Source organism: Furipterus horrens, unplaced genomic scaffold (assembly GCF_987537825.1).
Source record: "Furipterus horrens unplaced genomic scaffold, mFurHor1.1.pri manual_scaffold_3, whole genome shotgun sequence".
Classification (NCBI taxonomy): domain Eukaryota; kingdom Metazoa; phylum Chordata; class Mammalia; order Chiroptera; family Furipteridae; genus Furipterus; species Furipterus horrens.
In genome coordinates, this window is record NW_028327173.1 from 6,686,378 (window position 1) to 6,692,595 (window position 6,218).

Consider the following 6,218-nt stretch of genomic DNA (forward strand, 5'->3'; position numbering starts at 1 on the left):
CCTTGGCCGCCCCCCCCCCCCACCGTGAAGGGGGTCCTCCCCCTGCCCTCTGAGCCTCATCCCCCATGGGTGAAGCCACCTCTTTGGAGAGAAATTAGAGGCATCTCTCTGGATTAAAAATGCACGTATTCTTTGACCCAGCAGTTCCACTCTAAGAAATCCACTCTCTGCAGAGACTCGCCGTGTGTACCAGCAGCTGCGCCCGAGGGCCTGGAAACCAGGCCGAGCCCCTGAATGGTGGCGGAGGGTGGGGGGCGGTCAGGGGCGCTGGTTAGGTAAATAGCAGCTCAGCTGTACAGCATTCAGATGAAATTCAAGAAGGGGCGAGGCAGCTCTAACATGCAGTTGGACGGAAGGTACCCAGGGGGCGGGGGAGAGTGGGTGCCCTAAGGAGCGAGACAGAGTCACAGCAGGACAAATCCCGGATGATCCCCCTTTCCGGACATCCCTTGAGGAGCCAGACTCACAGAGACAGAAAGCAGAATGGTGGCCGCCAGGGCTGGGGGAGGGCAATGGGAAGCCCATGTTTAATGGGGGGAGTTTCAGTTTGGGAAGATGGAGACGTTCTAGAGATGGATGTTGCCCAACAATGTGAATGTACTTAATGCCACTGAACCGTACACTTAAAAATGGATAACACAGTAAATTTCATGTTATACATAGTTTTACACGATTTTGAAAGAGGAAGGGAAGCCACAGTAGATTGAAGGGATGCTTACTCTTCACTGTCTATGTTCTTTCACACTGCTTGAATTTTTAAAAAATCACACACGTGTATTACAAAATGTATTACAGAACAATAGTGTTACGCCACGGAGGTCCCTCTTTGGCCCACAATGGGAGAGGTTGGAGTTCCAGCTGTGGGTCTGGCACCGCCCGCCCAACGCTCCAGCTCCTGGGACGCTCGCTGCGTGGGCTGGGGGAGACCCTTCTCTGGGCCTCTCTGGGCCTCAGTCAATGTCCCCATCTGCACAAAGAGGAGGCTGAATCTAGCCCTACCCTCACTGGCTGCGACCGTGGGCTAGCGGCCTCCTGGGCCTGGCTGAGCAGCACAAGGGCAGACAGACAGCAGCTGGGCCAGGCAGAGCGGCCCGGGCAGGGCTGGAGAGCTGCCCTCGGGTGGCTGCTCTGATGAGAGGGAGGGGACAGCTCGAGCCATCTGCTGCGGCCCCCTCGTGCTTTACCTGAGAGCCCTGCAGCTCCTGCCAGCCCCTCCTGCCCCCTGTCCCCCACCCCGCTCCACTGGCAGAGGACCGGAGCCTCCCAGAAGCTCCCCGAGGCTCCTCGGTGCTGGGCAAGCCCGGCGCTGGCCTCCACCAGCGCACACAGCACCTTTGAGTGAAAAGGAAACAAACACTCTCTCCTCGGACCAGGTGTGGCTGAGGCGTGAGTTTCCCGTCTGTATAGATAGATGGGGCTGCTGGGGCCCAGGGAGAGGAGCCACCTGTCCTGGACGGCCCAGCTCAGCAGCAGCAACGTTGACCAGGGACTGGTCACGGTGGCTTCTCCTCCACCAGGACAAGACTTTCTGCGGAGTGGTGACTGCATGGGGAGAGTGGAGAGGCCCGATGGCCAGGACAGAGCCATGGACTCCCCGCCCCGCGATGGGCAGGCCCAGATCCTGGGCTGGGGTAGGGAGCAGAAGCGGGCAGGGGCAGCGAGAGAAGGAAGATGGAAGGAGAGGTGGGCAAGACGTGGAGAGAAGCACCCATCAGGGCGGTGAGGGGCCAGCCCAGGAGCCAGGAGGGGCTGGGGTGCGAATCCCCAGCTCTGTGTCAAAGTCACTGCTCCTCTGAGCCTCAGTTTCCTCCTCTGTACATGGGCGGTGAACTCACACCGACCTCTTTGCGTAGGGGACGGTGAGAACTACACAAGGCAGTTCTATATTACCCCTAGCACCTTGCCTGCCCTTCCCGGGAGGGCTGGGGAGCAGAAGCGGTTGTTACCTGAGATGGTGGGTGCTTTCAGCCTGTTTTGTGGAGGTGCCTTTAGAGTGAACGCAAGCAGAGAAAGGAAGAGCTGGGGAGGGGCTGGGATGGGTCTAGGGTGAGGGCAGGGCAAGGGCAGCTGAGAGGAAGATGAGCAATTCGGCTCTGGACTCAAGAGCAGGATCTGAGAAATGGAACACAGGGACCCCCCACCCTCCTGTGGTGCCCTCCACGGGTCCCCCCAGCCGCACCCCCAAGCCTCCTGCCGTGCTTTCTGCGTGTGGGTTTTGTGCGGGTCTCAGCCTATCAAGAAGCGGTGTTGCGGCTGGACTAGCCCTTGCGGTTCTTACCATGACGGCAGGACGCCCTTCGGCAGTAACCATCGGGATGCTTTGGAAAGAAACAGGTTTATTACTCACAGGACCTGGAAGTCACACGGGAGGGCACGTGGGGCCACACATGGAGGCCGCAGGTAGAGAGACAGGGTGTACTGGCCTGAGGTTCTGCTTTTATTGACATAGAGGGCAGAGGCCTGGGGTTTCACAGGCTCATTCTTCGTTGGTGAATTTTTAACGAGTGAGTGGAAATTTAAAGCGTGAGATGAGCCCTGGCCGGTGTGGCTCCGTTGGTTGGAGCATCATCCCTAATTGAAGGGTTGCAGGTTTGATTCCCAGGCCAGGCGTGTGTAACCCCCAGTCCGGTTTGGGCACCTACAGAGGCAATCCACTGATGCTTCTCTCTCTCCCTTCCTCTCTCTCTAAAAAGTGGACGCAGGTGAGGTTTTTTTTTTTTTTTAAAAAAAGCATGCCATGAGAACGCAAACAAGTAGCCCAAAAGATCAGTTATTGAAATCAACTGAGATCTCTAAAACACAGGAGTCTCTGCAGGGCGAGGCAGCAGCCTGCGGCCTGGCTCTGTAGTGGCGGCTGGCAATGTGTTTATCAGACATAGTCTTAGAAGTGCATTCCTCCCCAATCAAAGCTCGAGTCAGGCACTTGCGTTACAAAAAGGAAAAAAAAATGTCAGGGCTCACGCTACAATGCTCCGGTTTGCCCTTGTCCCAGGATCCATTCACTCAGGGCATCTGCTTGCTATTCCCCGAGAAGAGTTTAGATTGGAACAGAAATTGAGAGCGAGAGAATGTTTCCCCACGGGCTGCACCAGAGCTGGCAGGCAGGCTGAGGGCGGAGTGTGGGCATTTTCTTGGGACTTCCTGAGCGCTTGGCTGCCTTTCACCTCTGCGCATCTCCCCTCATTAGCGCGAGAGAGAAAACCGAGGCCTCAAGAGACCAAAGGACTGGCTCCAGGGGGAGTGATGGAGTCCTGGCCAGCCTAACCCCCTAAGCAGAGCGGCTATGCCCTGGGATGAAGGAAGGCAAAGCCCGCTCCGGGCAGGTGCCCCACACCGTTAGCCAGGAGCGCCTTCCTGTCATTTCTCTGAAGCTCTGAGGTCTCAGTGGTTGGGGATGGTGTGTTTTGGGGGCTGCTGACCAAATTCCTCATGAAAAAGGGAAGGGTTGAGCTGGGAACGCTTGGCGTCATTCACTTCTCAGGGAGTTGGTGCCCTCATCATCACCATTTTACAGATAAGGAAACTGAGGCTCTGAGAAGCTGATCGCTTGTCCAGAGGCCCGTGGTCAGTGTGAAAGCTGGGACCGGAACCCTAGTTGACCTGATGCCAGAGCCTATTCTGTTCATCAGCACACTGCCAGGTCAGCGGGGGTTAAGAAAAGTAGGTGACATCTTTGGCAGAGCACAAAAGGAGGGTGGGGGAGCCTGTGTCCCATTCCACAGGTCTTGCTCGTGAGTCCAGAGCCAAAGTCACTGTCATATCCCCAGACTGCCCAGCCTCACTGCCACCCTGCCCATCCCAGCCCCTGGCCAGTCTTCCCTCCCCTGCTTCCACCAATGCGGCACGAGCTCTGGTAGAGAAGACAGCCGGGCCTCCTGGGCTCCAGTCCAGGCTGCAACCATGACTTTAGTGAAGTCGTTCCCTTTTTCTGGCCTCAGCTTTCTCATCTGTGAAGGGGGGGATCTGCCTTTGCCGCAACTGGGTGGCTACCACTGAGCACTGGAAATGACCAGAAGACACCTCCACCCATCATGAAGGGCCAACCGACTCAAAGCGGAGGGTGTGGGAGGGGAGGAGAAGACCCCCTGCCGAAGCTCAGCGGCCTTCAGGTAGCACTGACTCCACACCCCGGGAGAGGGGCTGGCACATGGAGTGTCCCCAGACAGCCTGTCGTTCTTGCTGGGCCTTAGGATGCATTCCACTGTCATCGTGTACATGGGTGACCCCCATGCTCCAGGCTCAGGAGGCCGTGCGGATGAGCCCGTCTTTCCCAAGAGGTCATGGGAATCATTGGAAAAGGAGAAGGATGGGGAGGCCAATGCATGCGGACATGGTTTGCAGGGGGGTGGGGAGGGTGGGATGGGGGCTCGGCCCCCGTGTGCCCACAGCAGGCACATGGCCGGCTCACTTCCTGCCGCCGCCCCTGCACCCGGCTCTTGCTCAGGTCCCAGCCTATCTTGGTTTCTTGTCTTCTCCCTCTCCTCCCCGCCTCCCCATCCCATCCACGTTTCCCACCTGATCCAGGGCCCATCCACATCCCTCTGTGGTCGGAATAGATGAGGCGTCTGCGCTTTGAGGGACGCCGACCTCGGCCAGCTGCTCAGGACCTCCGGCGGGTGCACACCCCAGGGTGGGGTGAGCTCTGCAGCAGGACAGTGACAGCGGGAGGACCAGACGACCTTACCCAGAGCAGCCTGCGCTGTGGAGCTTTAATTTATTTAATCAATTCTGACCCCCAGGCTGGGAAAGGAAAACGGCAGGATATTAAATCTGTCTCTCCTGCCAATCTGTCATAGGGATGCCAGCCCACATCGAGTCTCTCCCTCCCATCCTTATTAGCTGTCTCCTCCGGGGTCCCAGCCTGGCCCCTGCCCAGGAGCAGGGAGCAGATTGCAGGTGGAAAGGAGGGGTGAGGGGTGGGGCACAAGGACCTTTCAGGGGACAATTAATGTTTAGAGTTGGGAGGCAGGGACCTGAGGATCATTTGTCATTCAAATCCTTCAGTCCCCAGAAAGCACAGCTAGTTAGGAGCAGGACTGGAGCTAGAACCCAAGACTCCTGACGCCCAGGCCAGGGGTCTTTTATTCATTTAATCAAGATATTTTCTGCATGACTACTAAATGGTGATAGTATTGATTGCTCATTGGACATAGTATTGGGTTCCTATTACTGCGGTGACAAATTACCATGAACTTAGTGGCTTAAAACAACACAAATTTTGGAACTATTGTAACAATATAATCAATAAAATATACTTAAAAAAAAAAACACAAATTTATTACCTTATAGTTTTGGAGGTCAGATGCCTAAAATGGGTGTCTCTGGGCCAAAATGAAGGTGTCGGCCAGGGTGCATTCCATCATGGGGGCTCTACGGGAGGACCCATCTCTGTGCCTTCTGCAGTTTCTAGAGGCCACCTGCCAACAGTCCTTGGCTTGTGGTCTCCTTCTATGTTCAAAGCCAGCCATGGTCGGCCAAGTCTTTCCTGTATCACATCATTTAACCTTGACTCTGCTGCCTCCCTCTTGCGTTTCTAAGGACCCTTGTGATTACCTTGGGCCCACGTGGAGAATCCAAGTTAATCACCCCACTTCGAGGTCAACTGATCAGCAGCCTTAACGTCCCCTGCAACCTCGATCCCCATTATTCACATGTTCTGGGATTAGAATGTGGATATCGTTGAGGCCTTTCTTCTCCTGACCACAGACTGATCAGCAGAGCAGGCAGAGCATTTTACACGCAGCATCTCACTTTAGAGGGGGGACCTAAAAAAATGGAATTATCTCCTGGAGGGCGGGCCCCTTGTAGCACAGGCTTCCCCCGCTAGGTGAGTGTTCTAGGAACCCACCTGTATCTGTGCACCAGCTGGTGTTGTTGTGAGAGGCTGCACTGGGCTTCAGTGAATTTTTTTTGAAGACTCTTTCAATGTGTTTGCCCATTTCATGGTGGGTGATTTACGAGCACACCTCCCCACCCTGTGCTGAGTGTTCAGCAGTTTTTGACCAAAAATGGCATGACCCCTGTGCCCCACCCTCCCTGTTCATCCATCTTGGATCTTGACCCGAGTGACTTTTTTTTGTTTGTTCCTCAGATGGTAAAAGTCCTCAAAGGGAAAGGTTTTGCTGATGTGAAAGAGGTGAAACAAAAAACGACAGAAACACTAAAAGACATCAAAATTGACAAGTTCAAAAGCCGTTTTGAGCCGTGGTAAAAATGTC